Source organism: Gossypium hirsutum, chromosome D06 (assembly GCF_007990345.1).
Source record: "Gossypium hirsutum isolate 1008001.06 chromosome D06, Gossypium_hirsutum_v2.1, whole genome shotgun sequence".
NCBI classification, from domain to species: Eukaryota; Viridiplantae; Streptophyta; class Magnoliopsida; order Malvales; family Malvaceae; genus Gossypium; species Gossypium hirsutum.
Window position 1 is genome coordinate 44,875,854 of NC_053442.1, and position 20,769 is coordinate 44,896,622.

The 20,769-nt window shown below is 35.2% G+C and overlaps 1 long non-coding RNA gene, 1 other non-coding gene and 1 pseudogene across 12 annotated transcripts; 1 reads left to right on the forward strand and 2 right to left on the reverse strand.

Moving 5' to 3' along the window:
* Positions 1–2,598: 2,598 nt before the first annotated feature.
* LOC121218888 (small nucleolar RNA R71) lies at positions 2,599–2,704 on the reverse strand. The gene has a single exon (XR_005915370.1). It is a non-coding gene; the product is annotated as a small nucleolar RNA R71 (small nucleolar RNA).
* Positions 2,705–15,046: 12,342 nt separating this feature from the next.
* LOC107901749 (regulation of nuclear pre-mRNA domain-containing protein 1B-like) lies at positions 15,047–16,824 on the reverse strand (annotated as a pseudogene).
* A 638-nt stretch (positions 16,825–17,462) lies between these two features.
* LOC107901750 (uncharacterized) lies at positions 17,463–20,313 on the forward strand. 11 transcript variants are annotated; one of them, XR_001685395.2, is made up of 8 exons: positions 17,549–17,789; positions 17,878–17,935; positions 18,022–18,173; positions 18,485–18,588; positions 18,988–19,077; positions 19,266–19,337; positions 19,550–19,650; positions 19,759–20,313. It is a non-coding gene; the product is annotated as an uncharacterized lncRNA (long non-coding RNA). The 11 variants fall into 11 exon arrangements; XR_005914660.1 differs by having other exon boundaries at positions 17,549–17,724; positions 18,466–18,588; positions 18,992–19,077; XR_001685394.2 differs by having other exon boundaries at positions 17,549–17,724.
* The last annotated feature ends 456 nt before the right edge of the window (positions 20,314–20,769 follow it).

A 20,769-nucleotide genomic window follows, 5' to 3' on the forward strand; every position in this document is an offset into this window, starting at 1 on the left:
TTTGTAGATTCTCGATCTCTTGTCGTCGATTGGAACATCATTGGAGATCACACTATCCTCAAACTCTTTCGATAGCTATTTGTTTATTTTGGCCCGACTATAGGTGGCATGTAAATAGGGTTCCAGTATGTTTTATGTTATTAAGTAACTTGATGATGATTTGTGTCAATTTGGAATGTAAAAATTTCCATTTGGTATTTGGTATCCTGAGGTGTTAGCTTATTACTTGATGCCTTATTGAAATGGTCATTTTTGGTCATGGTAAATTATTTGCATTTGAAAGTTGATATAAATGGATAAGTTTTGACATATAATATGTAGAACTTGGTTGATGATTAAATGATTTTAACTTGTTGATTATGTTTTGGCTTGAATGATTATTGTTTATGTTTGAATTGTGGTGCCAATGAGGGCATATTGGTTAGGCACATAGGTTGATTGTGAATTGGTAGATTTTTGGCATGTTTCGACACATTTTGAATAGGTTTGAATGTTGGTTAATGCATAGCTTGGAGTTTAAGTTTTGGTGTGTAAGATGGCTTGTATTTAATGGTGTTTTTGGGCACCCATGGCTTGTGACATGGTCTGCCACACTGCTGTGTGCCCCCACACAGCTGCATGATACGACCATATGGTCTTTTTGATTTTTGGTGTAGGTTTTTACATATAGTCCTAGAGAGTTACATGGCCATGTAACCCTGAGTTACATGAGCATAGGTTGTTGCATGGTTTGGCTATATGACCATGTTCTTGAGCCACACGGGTTGAGCTCTATCACACGACCGTGTGACTCTTGTTTTTACTTTTTACTCAAATTTTTTTAAAAGTTTCATTTTGATCCAGAATTGTTCCTGGTTTGTTTCAAATGTTTCGTAAGCTCGATTTAGGTCCTAATTTGATTGAATAGCATGAAAATGATTGCATGTGAATTATTTTGGTTATGTTTGACAAAATTATGAATAATGTTAAAGTTTTATAGTTGTAATACCTTATAGCTCGGGTCGATGATCAGACCAGGTATAGGATGTTACATTTAGTGGTATCAGGCTATGATTTAGTCGATTCTAGGACTGAACGTAGCATGTATTAAGTCTAAAAATACATGCCACTTTATAACTTGTGATAGTGTAACGACTCATTATCAGTTTGGCTTGTTTTCTTATAGATTAAAGATGTCAACTTATTCTAATTGAATAGATTCCGACGATGCTTAAAGTAATATTCCAGTCACTGATCAATGGCTACTCATAATGTACCTGAGTTCCAAGAGCCTAAAGAAGAGGTTCCAGTACCTTTCTCAAAATGATGCACAGCATGTTTAATGCCTATATGAAAGCCATTCTCACGGCTCAACAACCTTCATCCCTCGTCCTCAAAACCTTATAAGATCTAGTACTTATAGAATTTCTATTGATAACATTTAAAAATGTGGAGCCGAAGAGTTCCATGGTAAGGTGGGTGATGATCTGGCTAGAGCTGAATACTGGTTAAAGCACATGCAGCCAATGTGGCCAGTATCACTTTGGAGTGTGTAGATTGAAAGATGAATCCTGCTTTAATTGTGGGTCTCTCAATCATTTCAAGAAAGATTGCCCAAATTGAATTGAGCCAAACAAATATCAGAATGCAAAACCTATTCTTACTACTACTAGAGGTAGATGACCAAGGAACAATGTTACTACGGGAGTCAGTAGAAGTGGGACCAAGAATTCAGTAGCTCGATCTAAAGCTCGAGCTCCTGCCAGAGCTTATGCAATTTGTGCGCGTGAAGAGGCCTCAACTCCTGATGCTATTATTGGTACATTTTCTATCTTTGATGTTACTGGGTATGGATTAATTGGCCCTAGATCGACATATTCATATATATGCACTACGTTAGTAACTGAAAAGAATTTACTAGTTGAGTCAACTGAGTATATCATATTCACAAGCGACAAGTTTTTGGCACCGTTGCCAGGGATTAGCTATTGGAGAAATTTGGTTTTTTTTTCTTAGTTTTAGCTAACTTAGTTGTATTTAATTATTTCAGGGTTGCCATCAGTGCATGAGTAAAAGCACTTCTATTAGCAAAGAGTATCCTTTTGACCCAGAGATTGAAAGAACTTTGCGAAGGAGAAGAAGGGAATTGCGTAATATAGCTAAAGAATGGAATGATCTCGATCTGAATGATCCATTGAATCCAAATGGTCAGGATGTTGATATTCCTATTCATCGTATGATAGATGACCGAGACAAGCCAATTCGGGAACATGTTGTTCTAATTTTGGATGATTTGAATCCAGGGATAGTAAGACCACATATACAAGCTCATCATTTTGAGTTGAAATCGGTAATGGTCCAAATGTTGCAAACAGTAGGACAGTTTGGTGGATTACCCACTAAAGATCGAAGACTGCATTTAAGACTTTTTCTAGAGGTCTGTGACTCATTTAGAGAACAGGGTGTTCTTGAATTTGCATTGCAGCTTAAATTGTTCCTATACTATTTGAGAGATCGTGCAAGAGCATAGTTTAATGCTTTACCATCGAGAACAGTGGCATCATAGAATGACTTGTCCAGAGATTTTTGCTATAGTATAATCTGCCAAATATGAATGCCAAGCTTAGAAATGCATCATATATTTTAAAAAATCAGAGGATGAAACACTTTACGAAGCTTGGGAAAGATTTAAGGAATTACTTAAAAAATGTCCTATGCATGGTTTTCAACACTAGACTCAGATGGTGATGTTTTATAATGGGCTAAATGCACATACAAGGATGGTAGTCAGCGCCTATGCAAATGGTACTTTTTTGAATAAATCCTATAATGAAGCATATGAGATTTTGGATCAGATTTCCAACAATGATTATCAATATCCTACCACGCAAGTTGGGACTGGCAGGAGAGTTGCTGGCACCATTGAACTTGATACAATCACTTTGTTGACATCCCATGTATCTTTTTTAGCTAATATGATCAAAAGAATGAAAAGGCCCACCGTAGTCTAAGAGATGAAATCAGCCAAACTATCGTGTTTATTATAGTGAAGACCATGTGTTTGATGAATGCCCATCAAACCCAGCATCTATATACTACATGGGTAATTTTAACTGGAATAATATCCCCTATTCCAACAACTACAATCCAGGGTGAAAGCAACATCCGAACTTTAGTTGGAATAATCAAGGTGCGGGGTATTTAAACAATGTTTTGAGACATAATGATAATAGTGCACTGCCTGGTTATAATCGTCCTATGCTGAGGCAAAATGTTTAACAGGGCAAGGCATTGCCATGGATGACGCTGTAATTCAGAGCTAGGCATTGCCAAGCGATACCGAGAATTCGAGAACACAAGGGAAGGAGCAGGGCAAGGCCATCACTCTTAGAAATGGGACATAGTTGGATGATGTTGCTCAAGACACCACTGTATAGGAGAACAACTCCAGACTCAACCATGGAAAGAATTCAAAATCAACTGAAAAGCATACTGCAATTGAAAAGGCTAAACATAAGATTGTTGCAGCAAAATCAAATCATGTTGCCAATAAAAATGCTACAACAAAATAATACCAACAACCTGAAAAACGACCACCTCCCCCTTTTCCTCAGTGATTTCACAATTGTAAACAAGATTTCCAATTCAAAAGATTTCTAGATGTTCTAAAACAACTCTACATCAACATACCATTAGTAGAAGCTTTGGAGCAAATGCCCAATAATGTGAAATTCATGAAAGATATACTATCAAAGAAGCAGAGATTGGGGGAATTTGAGATTGTTGCTCTTAGTGAAGGGTGTACAGTAATATTGATGAATAAATTACCTCCAAAGTTGAAGGACCCAAGGAGTTTTACTATCCCATGTTCAATTGGAAATCATTATGTTGGTAAGGCATTGTGTTATTTAGGAGCAAGCATCAATTTAATGCCTATGTCTGTCTTTAAGAAGTTGCATATCGGAAAAACAAGACCTACTATGGTCACGTTATAGCTAGCTAATTGATCCTACGCACATTCGGAAGGTAAAATTGAAGACATGCTAGTAAGAGTAGATCAATTTATTTTTCCTATCGATTTAATTATTTTAGAATATGAAGTTGACAAAGATGTGTCGATTATCTTTAGAAGACCTTTTCTTGCTACAGGCAAAACTTTGATTGATGTTCAAAAAGCTAAAATGTGCTGATGAGAATGAAGAATGCTATGCCATTGGTTTGATGGAAACATCAGTGCAGGAAAAGTTTGCAAAATTTTGCCACAACAATTTTGATAGTGATACAGATTCACTTGAGCTACAGGAAATAGAGACTTTTGAAGAATTCAGTAAACTCATGGAGGCACAGCAAATTGTGGACAGACCAGGGAGAAAGTTTGAGTCCTTTGATTTATCAGCTTGCACTTTAAATCCTGCTAAACCGTCTATAGAGGAACCACCTACACTAGAGTTGAAACCTTTGCTGCTGCATTTAAAATATGCTTACTTGGGAGACAACAACACCTTGTCAGTAATTATTTCTTCGGAGTTAACACCCAGTCAAGAGACTAGGTTGTTAGAAGTTGTCAAGTGATCTAAGAAGCCATTAGGATGGACACTTCCCGACATCAAGAGAATCAACCCTACACTATACATGCAGAAAATTTTATTGGAAGATTGCTATAACAATTCTATTGAATAGTAAAGGAGGTTGAATCCCATCATGAAGGAAGTTATTAAGAAGGAGATTATTAGGTGGCTCGATGCTGGTATTATCTATCCTATCTCTAACAGATCTTGGGTGACTCCTGTATAATGTGTGCCCAAGAAAGAAGGGGTCACAGTGGTCAACAATGATAACAATGAGCTCATACCAACTCCCACTGTCACGGGATGGAGAGTGTCCATAGATTATCGTAAGCTCAACAAGGCAACTAGGAAAGACCACTTTCCCTTATTGTTTATTGATCAAATGTTGGACATATTAGCTGGGAAGGCATTCTACTATTTCTTGGACGAATATTTAGAGTATAATTAGATTGCTATAGCTCTCAGTGACCAAGAGAAGACAACTTTCACTTGTTCATATGGTACTTTTGTGTTTAGATGAGTGCTATTCAGGTTATGTAATACCCCGGTAACATTTCAGCGTTGTATGATGGCAATATTCTCTAACATGGTGGAAAACTTCCTTGAGGTTTTTATGGATGAGTTTTCTGTCTTTGGCAATAACTTTAAGGGTTGTTTGAAAAATCTGGAATTGATTCTATGCCATTGTGAAGAAACAAATATTGTCTTGAATTGGGAAAATTACCATTTCATGGTCTGTAAAGGCATTGTTCTGGGGCATAAAGTATCACAACAAAGGATTTAAGTTGACGAAGCCAAAGTTGAGGTAATAGAAAAATTGTCGATGCCTACTAGAGTCAAAGGTATTAGGATTTTTTTAGGCCATACTAGTTTTTATAGAAGATTCATTAAAGATTTCTCGAAGATATCTAAATCCTTGTGCATCTTGCTAGAGCACAATAGACCTTTCAATTTTGATGAACATTGTTTGATAGCTTTTGAGGAATTGAAGAAATGACTGTTAGTAGCACCAACTGTAATAGCTCTAGAGTGGATATTGTCTTTCAAACTCATGTGTGACGCCAACGATTATGCTGTGGGAGCAGTGTTAGGGCAAAGGAAAGACAAGGTATTTCATGCAATCTATTATGCAAGTAGGACCTTGATAGATACACAACTTAACTACACCACCACTGAAAATGAGTTATTGGGTGTGGCATTCGCGTTTGATAAATTTCAATCTTATTTAGTTGGTACCAATGTCACCGTTTACACGGATCATTCTGCTATTAAGTATTTGGTGACCAAGAAAGATGCCAAGCCAAGATTGATTCTGTGGATACTCTTGCTGCAAGAGTTTGATTTAGAAATTTGAGATAGAAAGGGGACTGAAAATCAAGTGGCTAATTAATTCTAAAGATTAGAAGCAAGAAATGAAGATGGCAATGTCAAACTGATTAAGGAAGACTTCCTAGACGAGCAATTGTTAGTTGCCATAGTATTACCTTGGTATGCCAATATAGTGAACTTCCTAGTAAGTGGGTTGATGCCACCCGATCTCAACAGCCAAAGACGACAAATATTCCGGGATGAACCCTTCCTATTTAAGCACTGTGCTGATTAGATAATTACGAAGTGTGTCCATGATGATGAAATTCATAGAATCCTACAACATTGTCATTTAGCTCCTTATGGAGGACACTTTGGAGGAATTTGAACTACTGTTAAGGTACTCAAATTTGGTTTTTATTGGCCAAATTTGTTCAAGGATACTCATGAATTTTATAAGTTAGGCGATCATTGTCAGAGGGCAGGCAATCTATCTAAGAGATATGAAATGCCGCTGCAAAATATCCTAGAGATTGAGTTGTTTGATGTCTGGAGAGTAGACTTTATGGGTCAATTTCCACCCTCATTAGGCAACCTATACATACTTGTGGCAGTGGACTATGTCTCTAAGTGGGTCGAAACTGTTGCGCTTCCTACTAACGATGCAAAGTTTGTAATGAAGTTCTTGCACAAGAACATTTTCACAAGATTTGGTATGCCTAAAGCCATTATTAGTGATGAAGGATCTCATTTTGATTGCAAGCTAGTGGCTAATGCCTTGCATCAGTATGGGGTGAAACATAATATTGCCACGACATATCATCCCCAAACAAATGGACAAGCTGGGATTGAATGGAGAAATTAAGCAAATTTTGGAAAAAGTGGTGAACCCAATTCGAAATGATTGGTCCTCTAAACTAGATGAAGCTTTGTGTACTTATCATATGGCATTTAAAACACTATTGGGGATGTCACCTTTTAAGCTTGTTTACGGAAAGCCATGTCACTTACCTGTTGAACTGGAGCACAAGGCATTTTGGGCCATTAAAAAGCTGAATTTGGTTTGGATCACTGCTGGACATAAAAGGTTGTTAGAGTTGAATCAAATGGAAGAATTTAGGGTACAAGCATATGAAAATGCTAAGCTGTACAAGGAGAAGACCAAACATGGGCATGATAATAGAATTATGCCAAGGCAATTTGAACTAGGGCAATAGGTGTTGTTGTTCAACTCTAGGCTCAAATTGTTCCCTGGTAAATTAAAATATCGCTGGTCAGGTCCTTTTGAAGTAGCTCAAGTATACCTTTATGGAGTTGTTAGTATCAAAGACCTAAAAACGGGGGTCACATTCTAAGTTAATGGACAACACTTAAAGCACTACTGAGGTGCTCATGTGGATCGTGACAAGCAATCCATTGACCTCCGAGATGTTTGAGTTAGCAGTTTTGTTTTTATTTTTCCTTTCTTTAATTGCTTTACTTTTGTTTCATTTTTATTATCAGTTATCATTAATTATTTAATGTTGTTTTATTTCTATTTGTCTTTGATTAATGAGAAGTTTTTCTAGATTTCCGGAGATAGAATAAAAGTGTGAGATTATTAGTTGTGATACTAAGAGGACTTTACTGCAACATCTCAGAAAGAAATTATACTGTGATAAACTGGGTAAATGAATGTCGAGGTATGAGGTAACATGGGTTGACTGGATAGGAAAGTCCAAGGGAGAGATTTTTGGATAGCTGGGACCATTTTATTACTTGGGTATCCCTAGGGAGAAAAAGCTAAAAATTTTATTTTAGGGTTAGATCACCTTACATTCCTCCCCCCAAAAATCTCCTTATTTTTCCCTCCTCCACGCCACAAAGATTACTCTACACATTTCGTTTTTCTAAACTATCAACATTATCTCCTTTGCTCACCTCTTTTCAATTACTCACGTCTCTTACGTTTCCCACAAATTTTCCATCTTTACCGTTTCTTTCTCTTCAACTTCTCCTACATTTCCTCTAACCATATTTTCTGAGATTTCTTTCTATCCTCCTTCAATGGCACGAGTAAAGACTACATCAAAGGCTGCTAAATCGTTGTGGGCCAACACTGCCCGACCTAAAACCTTTTTGAACAGTGTCGCAGCTGTAAAATACAACAATAACATCTCAAAGTGCCCTTTTTGTTTTAAACAAGGGTTCTTATTCAAGGACGAACCACACATGGGCTATGAAGAGTCTGAGTCTTTCATCGTAGAGAAGCATAGGTGGAGTATTTTTTGTTTGCACCCTGAGGGCATTTTCAGAAAGGTTGTTTGCGAATTTTATGGACATGTTAATTCACCTGATTCTCCTTTTATTTATGTTTGTGGCACTTCAGTTCTATTCGATGAAGATCATATTAAGACTCAATTTGGGATCGCTGATGTGCAAGATGAACATACCCCCTTCACTGACAATGTCACTATTGATGGATTGACTCAAGTCTTGAATGATTTATGTGTCAAAGGTACGCGTTGGATTGTTTCTAGTCTAGATTGCTATAACGTTGAGACGACTTCTTGAAAGCCTATTGGGAAAGTGTAGTTCCATTTTCTGAAGAGCTGCCTCATGCCTTCAACTCACAATACGACTATTTCAAAGGAGAGGATGCTCTTATTACACTCTATTGTCATGGGAAGAAGAATCAATATTGGTTGAATCATTTGTCAAAAGGTGCACCGGTGTGCCGAGAAAAATGCTGGCAGCCTAAACTTCCTCCCTCTCATTACTGCTTTGTGCCGTACTGCTAGAGTTCCTCTCAATGTTTTATGAGGATGTCACCCCCAATAAGGGTGGACAGTCTCGAGCATTTTTGCCAAATTCCAAGGCATTAATGCTGCAAAATCAACTCAGTATAGTCAGATTACCATTTCTACTGCTGCACATTTTCCCACGGCAGCACCCTCAGCATCTTGCAACTCCTTTGAACAACAAGTGTTGCACTCCCTAAAGCAATTAAAGCAAATGATTTCCCTCTTTTAGATCCAGTAGCTTTAACTAGCTAAAGAGATGGTCAAGGCCCAAGAACAACAAGCTCAATATTGGACTTATGTGAGCAGCAAAGATTTGGCTGTTAAAAAAAATCCTTGTAGAAGAACTTTACAAAGCCGATGTTGGAATTCCCTGCCTTCCCCACCTCTTTGCTCCCGATTCCTGAAGCTGCAAAGAAGCCAACTCAAACTCCTGCTACTAGAGCTGAACCCTCGAATTTGAGAATCACTACTGATGAAGAGGAAACTATTGCTGAGGAGCCTAAAAAGACAAAATCATTAAATCTTAACAATGAAGAAGAAGAAGAGGAAGATGAAATTGCCATTTCCACTATTGCCACCACGAAAAGTAAGGACCTTGTTCCACCCACCCCACCAGCTTCTACGACTGCACAAGATCGTGACATCAATCATCTTATTAATGAGCTCACAAAAACTAATAAGGAGGGGGACGAAATGAACCCCATGAAGAGGAAGATGCGGTATAAAGTTAGTACATGTAAATCCACTTGCAGGGCCAAATGAAGTAACCACACTCCAATCCAAGCCAGGGAATTTTTTCCCTACCTCATGCATTTTATTTCCTTTTCCACGACATTTTCTGTACATATCTATATTTTTTTCTGTTACATATCTGTACATGCATTGAGGACAATGCATCCTTTAGGTTTGGGGGTGTATTGTGCATTTAGGCTGCATTATATATCTAGTACATATGCTCATTCTAGTATAGTTAAATTTGTTTTTGCCACTACCATGTAACTACTAAGTATTATTTTGCCTATGCGGAGTACAATCTTTACTTATGATGTTCGATGAGGAGATTAATTTTTCAATAAATCTAGAAAAATGTGACAGTAGATTAGGTGAATTTAGGTTAGGATAGATTGCCTGAGAATCGACCCCTAAAAAATTAGATATCCAAACTTCTATCACAATTGGTTTATAGTAAGTTCTTTTAATAAACTTAGAGAATTCTAAAGATAAACTCAGTAAAATGGAAATTCTTAATAATGAATAAAATGACAAAGTTTAAGAAAAATCAAGGAAATGCCATAAAACACTCCAATGCTTAGAATTTCCAAATAGGAAAGCAACACTTTGTTTGCTCCATTGTGTTGTTGATTGTAAAAAGCGAGTTTAGGCAAGAGTGTGTAATAAAGAAAAATAAATTTAAGGGACCTCTACTATAGTAATAGGTTGAGTATCTAAGGAGGTTTTGGTTTACTCCATCCATCTTCTAAGCCAAAAGCTTTAACTTCATGAGTGATTTCTATTCAGATCGTGACATGATTAAATATTTGACAATTCAGTGTATGCTCCATTGTGATTGTTGAGTTAAAGAATTGTGTGATGAGTTGAGCCCCCTGTTCTAATACAAATAAAAAAAATCAAATTGAGTTTAGATGAAAGATGAACTAAGTAAATTAAGAGATATTTGCTATAATGAAATTGCATACAAGAGTATGTATGATTTTTGTTCTTAGGGCAATATTTTCTACACTTCCTTTGCTAAATAAACTTAAGAAACTTGAACAAACTTTTTAGACATAGGAGATTGCTGAGAACTAAAGTATAAAATGCTCTCTATATGGTTTGATAGTACAAAAGTGGTTATGTGGCCATGGTAATTCTTGCATTCATGCATTCATGAATACTTTGTTTGACGGTAAGCAATAACTCAGGTTTGGGGGTGTCATAACTCTTGAAAAGAGTTATATTTCATGCCTTTAGACTTAGTTAATTGCCTGTACTTAAGTGATTTTAGTTTCATTTTAGGATATTGCATTAGTATTTTTAGAGCATTGCATTAAAGAGCTTGGATTGTGCTTAAGTGCTATTACATATTGCTTTTAATTGCTTGTTGGAAGGATTTGTTTGGTGGTTGATTGGTAGGTGCAAAGTGCAGGAGAATCAGTAAAGGGTTAAAGGTTTGACGTGATAAATTTTGGGTAGTTTGCTAACACAAATGCTATGAGAATACCTTGAGGATGCCTAGTCAGAACTTAATGTATACCGTTCTTAGTCTGAGCTGTACTTGTACCAGAAAAATTCACCTGAAAAAGAGAGAAAGGATTATGGGCTGATGGACCTACCCTAGAAGGTTAAACCTATAAAAGCAAAAGGGGGAACCCTAGAAAGGAGTAGTTTTTTTAATAGAAGAAAAAGAGAAGCAACTTTTGATAGGAAATGAGGGAAGGACCAAGAAGGAAGGCAATTGAAGAAGGAGAAGATGATTGCATCATCTTTGGTAGTTGCAAGAAATTGTGTTGCCGGTGTTGAGAGCTGAATAGGAAAAAGTCAACATCTCAGAATTTCTCCTTTGATTCTTATAACATTTTGTTTAGAACTTAATTATAAAAGATGATGTTGATTGCTACATTAAACTTGAACTCAATTGACCCAACTATGAGCTAAATCTCTTAGGCTTAGGATTACTTGGCTGAACCCTTTAATTTCTATTATTGTTCACAATTTAAGTTGGAATTATTCTGTTATTTTATTCAATGGTATTTCATGCTTATTATAGGTTGTGTATTGACGAATATGTAGCAGGTTATTAAGATAACTTAATGCCAATAGATTTAGGTTATTTGGATAGATATTGGATAATATGAGTAATGAAAAATTATGTATTCGCAACAACCTCTAGACATAGAGCCTTGCCTTATTCGAAAGAGGATAGAAAATATTAGTGGTAGCCGAACTTAAGTCTATAGACATATAGTACCTTAGGGAAGGTAGCCCAAGGTTTGCTCTCGAGAGAAGCAGACTATTGTAGAACCCTATCGAGCAGTAGAATGTTCAAGACTTTGCTGTGGCATTAATAGTTAGAGAAGGTAGATGCATCAGTAATCCCAACCGTCCTAATTAACATTGCAATTACTTAATCTTCTTTCCTGTAGTTACTTGGTCGTGGCATTCTTGTTTCATTTGCTTGTTTTGTGTTGCACATTTTATACATCATCATTATCTCATTTTGCCATTACATTTTCATCATTATCTCATTTTGCCACTACATTCTCATCACGATATTATATGGAATTATGATATGTGATAATGAATATATATATTGTAACACCCCATACTCGAACAAACCGTCTTGTCTAAGCTACAAGATGTAACATTCATTGCTGGAGTAACTACGACCAATGAAAATTTAGTTTAACAATTAATACATATTATTAAGTTCAAAACATCATTACGACATGCTATGTGGTGCCCCAAACCCGACCGGGATGGGCTGACTCAAATTTCAAACGTCACATTAGACACTGAAGTGACTTTCCATTTAAACCACCACAAAACACACCAACCGACCAATCACACCACACAATTAATTATGGAATATTTAATAAAAACCTAATATCACGCTTCTGTTGCACTACTCTGATAAAAAAATCAAGAACAAGACTAATTCACAATTTAATATTTAACGGACAATTACCTCAAAAACTTTAGTTAAACATACATGCATGCAATAAGGTATTTCAAGAAGGGTTATATTTGTAGGGACATGAAATACCGTTTTGTTTAAAAACATATAATTAAATTTAAATCGTAATATAGAAAATATCAGAAAAACCCCAGTTCACAAGGTTTGAAAATAGTATTATAGGATTATACGTATAAGTCTTGTTTTGGAAGACCAATTAAAACATTACGCACAAATTCATAAATTTTTTCATTTAATTAGATTATAGGTAACTAACAATTGACATAATTTGTCAAAATTTACACTTATGTATTCTAAATATTCAATTGTTTTCTAAAACACACCTTTAACATCTAAGTCTTACCTCAATGTCCAACGGCCCTTCCACCTGCACTTACAAGTTAGTCGATCAATTAATCAAAGCATTCATCAAGCAATCATAATCTACCATTCAATCATCTATCTAAAGCAATAGTAAAAGTTACAAATTAAACCAATTAAAGAGTTCATAATGTCCAATTACAACTCGAAAATTATAACTAAGTATAATTCTAAATCCTATAATTTGGTCTCACATTGCCTTTCTCATTGGGTTTGGGAACACAACAACATATCCAGGTATAGCCTCGATTTGGATCACTTAATCCCACACCTTTTCAAAAGCTAAGTCACTGCAATATTATAAAAGGGTGGGTGAGCTTATGAAAGCTTAGTGAGTGCTCAAACATACTACAAATAAACACATCAATCAGGTTAGGTGAAATAGGCATACTTGAATGATTCACTTTTTATCGCAACTCACACAAGATAACAATTCCCACGAATTAAACGGTTCACATAGAATAGACAGTTAGCATAAAATAACAATTCATGCATAATAACAATTCATACTCCATCATAACTCATATATTTCAAATAATGATAAAATGACATTTTTGTGATTATGAAACATATAAGGTACTTTATCACCACCTATAAGTGGACTCTATAACCACATATTAGATAAATGGATCTCCTTATAATGCCTCACTTTTGGACTCAAAGAGCCCAATGCTATCTCCGATATAAGTGTCGCACGAATGCTCACACTCTCCAACACTCCCAACTTAAAGAGCCCTGTGCTGTCTCCGTTGAATGGAGCTATGCTTAACATTCCCTTATCTCTCCAACGCAATCTCCAGGAACAATGCCCATCGCAATAATGAGGACGAGTACTCATAATCCTATGGCATGTCAACTATATCCAATGGTACCATAATGTCACAATGCCAACATATCTCTTTAACACATTAACAATATTCAGTATAATAGGGCTCGCAATTAAGCAGAGCTTACACATTATAACACAGTTCGCAATTCACAATCTGTAATAGAGCATGCTTCGCAAATAAGATAACTTTCAAGCAACATATATTGCACACATAATCATAGTTCACATATCATTCATGTCCAAGCTTAGATAAATCATAATTCACATAATTTATTTAGCATAAGACACACAATTACTTAGATTACATACAATGCAACTCAAAATCTCATAAAACACAGTTTGGTAAATTGGCACAGTTTGCCATATTAATACTTTAAGCTCCTTTACTCGGCCTAGACGTTACAGCTAGATTGAGAAGGCTACATTAGCCATCGAAATGGTTAAGCTAACTTACGTTACTTTTGAAGACTTGAAATAAACTCATTTTTGAGAAAAATCGTATTTGCACTTGGTGTTAGTTTAGAAGAGTTCATTTATTAGATAATCTATACTTAAGACGCATTTTTATTATTGAGAGTATTTTGTAAGAAATAAAATCATTTGTTTGTCACTCTTCTTTGTAAAAACATGATGTTAAACTGATGCAGCGGAAAAACCATTTTTCAAGTCATTTTGGAAACTTTGTTGCTTTCTCGATTTGTTTTGGAAAACTGTTCATTTGCAATACAGTGGAAATTAGGGAACAATGTCAAATTTTACCTAAGCTCGATAACATGCATTTTTCGATTATTATGCTTGAGTAATCTATGCATGTAAAAAATCCCCAAAAGACAAAAAATAATTAAGAATTACAGACAAAAAACAAATAAAGACTTAATAATACTTTTAAGAATATTTTGAAGTCCAAGGTGATTCTCCGAATGTCGAGTTTGGTCCTAATTTTGGGGTTTACCTGAAAAGTTAAACACTATTGAGTGGTGAGGTTATGAAAGCTCAGTGTGAGTGAAACAATTATTTAAATAGACATAAATATCGAATACAGTGAAACATATTAGCTTTAACAGAAGAACACAAAACCATCATTCAAATTCCATATCATTACATAGCCATTATAAAATTGATGTGAAACGGTGTATGACACTGCAGCAAAACAGACTTTTAGCACATTTTTTTAGGCCTATAAAAGCGCCACAAAAAACGCCGCTATAGACAACGCTGCTAAATTTTGCGGCGTTTATGTGAAAAAATGCCGTTATAGAACATGACCTTTAACGGCATTTTACCCATAAACGCCGCTAAAGAACATGACCTTTAGCGGCGCTTTATCACAAACGCTGCTAAAGAACATGACATTTAGTGGCGCTTTTATCACAAACGCCGCTAAAGAACATGATCTTTAGCGGCGTTTATAAAAATATGCCACTAACTTTGGTAGATTTGTAACATTCAATTTTCATCCATATACAACCCTTCCTGTAGCATGAAATCCAACCAAAAACAACAAATTTAAATGATACTTCAAATTCAACGAAAGGTATATGATATAAATTGATAACTGAAATATAATTCAAAATATTCTTACAATAATATTAAAAGTTACAATGTTAAAAATATTCTTACAACTGATAGCATTCCTACATTTGCTGAATATAACACCTTCATCCATCTGACTATAATATAGAAATTGATAACCTAAAACTATTTTATCCACAGTATCTCCGACAGGCTGCTTTAGCTAGCACGAATACAAAGCAGAAACAAAATTATTCGATGACACAAACATATAAATGCTGCAAAACAACAGAATAAATGCAGACAGCATGGAATTTATCTCACCAGTTTGGGATTTATATGCCTGCCATTTCTATTATTACTTTCTGATTGTCTGCCAAAAAGCTCTTCCTTAAGAATTTGTCCTCGAGAACTAAACACTTTTCTCTTTTCCCATGCACTGATCTGTATTTCAAACATCAAAAAGAAATGTGATATGTCATGCTAAATTTGAGAGCAACCATTCTAAAACAGCATGATAGTAATAATTTAAAGCACACATATGTTTTGAAATAAAAGAACATAACAATTAGCCAAAAGATAGCAAAAATACGAAAATAGAACAATAGGCATTGACTAATTACTGTGCCATTAACAGCAATTCAAATTGTCACGCCAAAATAAACACCAAGCCAGTTAATTAAATCTAGAAAAATAGATGTAATAAAATAACAGTTCAACTGCAGATCCTTGAGATTTAACTCAGCCATGGGAAAAGTACTGAGTATTTTGAACCAATCCAATGACCATTAAAACAGGCAATGTCTGAAAATTAACCTACGCCTAGCTATAGACAAATTTATTAGAATGATCAATGCAAGATAAGTGAGGATCCACATAATATAAAACTGGCAAGACATGCATATATTATCCAGTTATCACTATTTACTTAGCATCATCAAAGTAACTTGCCTCTCTAGATAACATCACACTCCTAAGAAGCCTAATGCAACCAATCAGGTCTTCCATTTAAAGGGAAAGTTAAAAGCATTTTGTTTCTGTTACTTTATGTCAAGAAGATGGCTGTGAGACACATTCAATTCTTCATAGATATTTTAATGACAGCATAGAAGAAACAAAACCAGTATGTAAGTTAAGGTGACCATACCAGACGTAATGCATCATTCCTCCCAAACTCATCCCCGCTTTCAATCACATCACGAAGTGCATCAGGAAGAACCTTCCAAAATTCACCAACAAATTCTTAACCCTTACGCCTACTATTCTGCAAAATGTCATTGGCAAGATACAGAAAGGCCAATCTCTGCTTACGTGGAGAGCAATGAAATTGTCTATCCCAAGTTTCAACAACTTGTTTTGCCTTATTCATATGGAAAATACACCAATGTGATAAAGCTTACCAAGTTAAGGGTGCAAAAGATAAACTTCAGAAGTTCATTTGTTCTTAACTTACATGGCAACTAGACAACAATATCAAACTGGCATCAGCAGTAAGTTACCCTTTAGAAATAATAAAGTATGTAAATGCTCAAGTACTACACATGACAATCTGAGAAAGGACCTTCCACAATGAAAATGAAATCAACCAGAAAAGAACAGTCATAAATAGGCAAAGAAGTAGGTAATACATAATTATTTTTTAGAAAGGATACTCTCTATGCTTGCTTGGGAGTTATTGAGCTTGGCCAGCTTTTCTACTAAGATTTGGGGATTAAATGAACTGCCCATTGTTGCTATTAATGGCTGAGTAACAATAACAAACAGGGCAGACCTTCAAAATGCAGCCTTCAGAAAGGAGCTGCTGAAAGATAAAGGACAAGTGAACAACAAGTGAAATATTAATGACAAAACAAATCTAAAGTGTGCTTAAAAAGAAGACAAGCCTTGCCAGTACCCATAATTACAAGAAATTGAAAGAGAAACCGTACTCTTTCCATTCCTAGTAACATGATTTCATTATAAGATTCTCCAAGATAGAGTGATTGAGTGGCAAAATTTCTACATTTTTTTTTCCAAAAGTAGAACTAGAAATTGATATAAATAATCCAGGAACCCTAAAATCTAGTTACATAATTAAAAAGTAGCAGACGTTTCACTTGAAACTTTGTATAATTGGACTAAAATAAACCTCAGCTCCGCAATACTTTGGCCACTGAGGTGCTGCCGAGACACTCCAAAAACACTCAGAAATCTTTATCTAAATTTGGATAAATTAAAGAAGGAAAAGAAATACATTCAAAATTATAGCTAATCAATCTCGGGTTACTCAAAAGCAATGATATGATTCTGAGGCTAAAAAAGAAACAGTGAAACTATAGGCCTTTACGATGTAGAGTAAGGTATCATCAATCCAATCATTGTATTATTATCTTTTCCTTTCAAAGATATGTTTGGTTGGGTGTAATGGATTAGCCATTACACCCCTATTCCGTGGCCCCACTCAATACGTCGTTTGGTTCGCTGTATTACCCTAATACGGGCCTATTACATTGCGGACGGATTCGGCATTTTCTCTGCTTCAGTGCTGATTTCTAATCCCTTCCAAAAGCAAAGATTAGCTATTACTTCTCTGTTCTGATTTTCTTTTTCAAATTTTGCCCTCAGCTTCATCTTCTGCTTCTGTAACTTTTCCAACCATCTCTACTTTTCCCTTTTTTTCCATTGATTGCAGAGGAGACCTAGATATTTAAGGTAATTTTTATTTTTTCCTCATTCTCCTTCTTCCGTTCTTCATCTTCTTCTCCTTCTTCATCCAGGTAACTTTCCTCCTTCTACTTCTTCCGTTCTTCATCTTTTATTTCCAATTTTCCTTAGCTTTGCCCGTCGCATATCTTCTCTTCTCAGGGCTGCTTTTTGTTTCGCTCAAATCTATGCCTGCTTTCACCTCTTTCTCTCTTTTTCGGTACTCTTTTATCTGTTTATATTTTGTTAATGTTAAGGACAGAGTGATAAAGTATTGATTCTGAGTATTTGATTTGATTTGGACAGATCTTTATGTAGTGCACAAATCACCGGCGAAGTACTTTTTGGATGAAATGTATAGTGGAAATTAATTGCGGAGGACCACAACACTTGGTAGTGAGAAAGAACGAGAGCGAGTGTATGATACTATCTTCCACTTGCCATGGAGATGTGAAGTGGTAATATTAGCTTTCCCTTCTTTGATGTGGATAAAATAGGAGAGTCAAAAAGAAAAAGAAAAGATCGATTTTTTGGTAATCTCTACTTGTACCTCATAACATTATCAGTAACGAGTTTGCGTGCACTGACTATAATCATTGTTTCTTGGATTTTTCTTTTTGCCTCATCTGGTAACTATGTCTACTCTATTTTTGTTAAAGTGCTGAATTATTGTTCTATTTCTTGTGGATTGCTTAATCAAATTGATTTGTTTTGTTGTAACATTGTTTTTCTTTTTGAAACATTCTCAAGTGCGGCAATCTTATTTCAGCTTATAGATGTTGGATTCTTTGTTTGCTTTGATGCGTTTCTGTCCTTGTTAACTATCATGCCAACAAGGATTCTGATTAAGCTTTGGAGGTTCCTGACTGCAAGGTTAGCTATTATAATATATTGTATACACACACACTCACACACTCAGATTTATACATACTTTGGTTCATATGATTTGAATCCCCATGCTTGTGGCGAATTTATGTCGAAACAATTCTGCCTTTTCTCTTTTAAGTTTTTTGTTGAAGTAGTGAAAGGATTCTATTAGAATTATGACTCATGCTTTCTTTTGGAAGTTTCAATAAGGCTGGCATAACGCCTGGCATCATTTTTAGAGTTTGTGCACAAGAAAATTTTATTTCTTCTTATGCTTCTTTTGTTTTAACAACATTTGTTTCTTTCAAGCCATATATGAAATCATCATATTCTTCTTTTTTGGCACATACTGCAGTTATTTTGTCTTGCAATGATTGCAAAATAACCTAACCATGTTTGTGGCAGGCAGTTCAAGAGGCTTTCTGCAGCAGAGCTGTGTTATTTTTTGCTGCTTTCTTGTTCTAGCATGTGGAGTCATTCTCCTGGGCCAAACAGGTATGGCAGGACATATCACTGCCTGTATGTTTGAAATAGGCGATCATTAAAAATATCCATATCATTGGTGCTTGTTAAGATTTTGAGGCTTAATTAGTGCTCTACCACTAATAGACTGAGAGAGTTTAACAAGTAATACTGTTTCCATAGGTGGTTTTATTCTCTAATTTTAGTTTTTGTCTTCCTAGATATTAGTCTAATATATCACATGGTTCGTGGTCAAGGAACAATCAAACTCTATGATCTACAATGTGTTGGAGGTGAGAATGAACAGCTGAACCTGAATACTTTTTCAATTACTTTTTCAATCACAGTTTACTAACATATAGGGAAAAAGTTAGAACTGTCATTGGCATAATTTATGTTCTTAATGGTAGTGTATGCGATGCGGAATTATGCAATTAGTTTTGAATTTGCTCAACTGTTTAGTTTTTATGTTTGAGTTGCTTCTTACTTCAGCTTTGTTAAGCAGTGTTTCTTGCTGCAACTTATAAGTTTAGGACAAGATGAAAAATCAACGAGCTTCAACTCTTCCATGATGAGAATTTTTCAGCGTGGTCTTTTGCGTCAGAGGTGCTATATCATGCCATGAACTTTAGCTTCATTTCTTTTATGCAATAGATATTGAGGGTTCTATATCTCACGATTGGTGTCATGATGTATTTATGTCTATTTATACAGAGATAAAGAAGCTCCAAGATTAACTGAGAGTGGTTTCCAATTCTTGGTGTGCATCATGAAACTCATGGCCCTTTTGCCTCTTTTCTGGTTGTCTGTCACCTAAAATTACTTCTCATCTGTGTAATTTATAGTTGATGGATACAAATGCTCAGCTTTGGTATATTATCAGAGAGTATATCTCCAATTCAGAGGTATATTTGATGAGATAATTATTGTGTTATGCTTGGAACTTGTTTGTTAGAGCTATTGTATTTTACTGTTGTTAAGTTCTTGAAGGGGAAATTGGCATGAATTTATTGTAAATTTTTATTTGTTATTGGTTTATTAGTATATATTATCCTCTTAAATGTGAATGTACCTAAGGGGGTGTGACTGTGCTCATGCACTAAAGTAATAGCTTGTGTATTCTTGTGTGCTTGAGCATTAGCAGCTACTTTTAGTTCAAGGGAAAAAGGTGCCATTTCCTATATGGGACTTTTGGTTGTATAAGTGTTTGTGGATTGATGGATCCATATATTGATAAGCTTAATGAAGGAAAAATAGAAATTGGCTCCTTTTCTTGGCCTTATACTGATAAGCTTGTACTTTATATAATTGCTTTTTGATTTGTTGTCTTGCATGAAGTGATCTACTACACCTTCAATGGAGAGAATATTTGCTTAAAAGTATAGGACACAAATGATTAAATTGTAAAGTTTGGATATTGACTAATTTTAATTTACCAAATTATATCATAACCTGCTTTCCTTTTTCATTTTAAAAGAAGCACAGTTTACTAAGTTGAACTTATGGAATTTAATAAAATAAGTTTGTTTTATTTTATTATTAAAACATGTTATTTTTATAAGATTTAAGCTTAAATTTAATCAAAATGATATAGAAGAATGGTATAAGATTGATATAAAATTAATATTCCAAAAAGAATATAGGAGATAAAATGTTAAGTTAGTTGAAATATAAAATTAAAATAACTTTACTCGGATGTAAATGAAAAACTCTCATTACATAAAT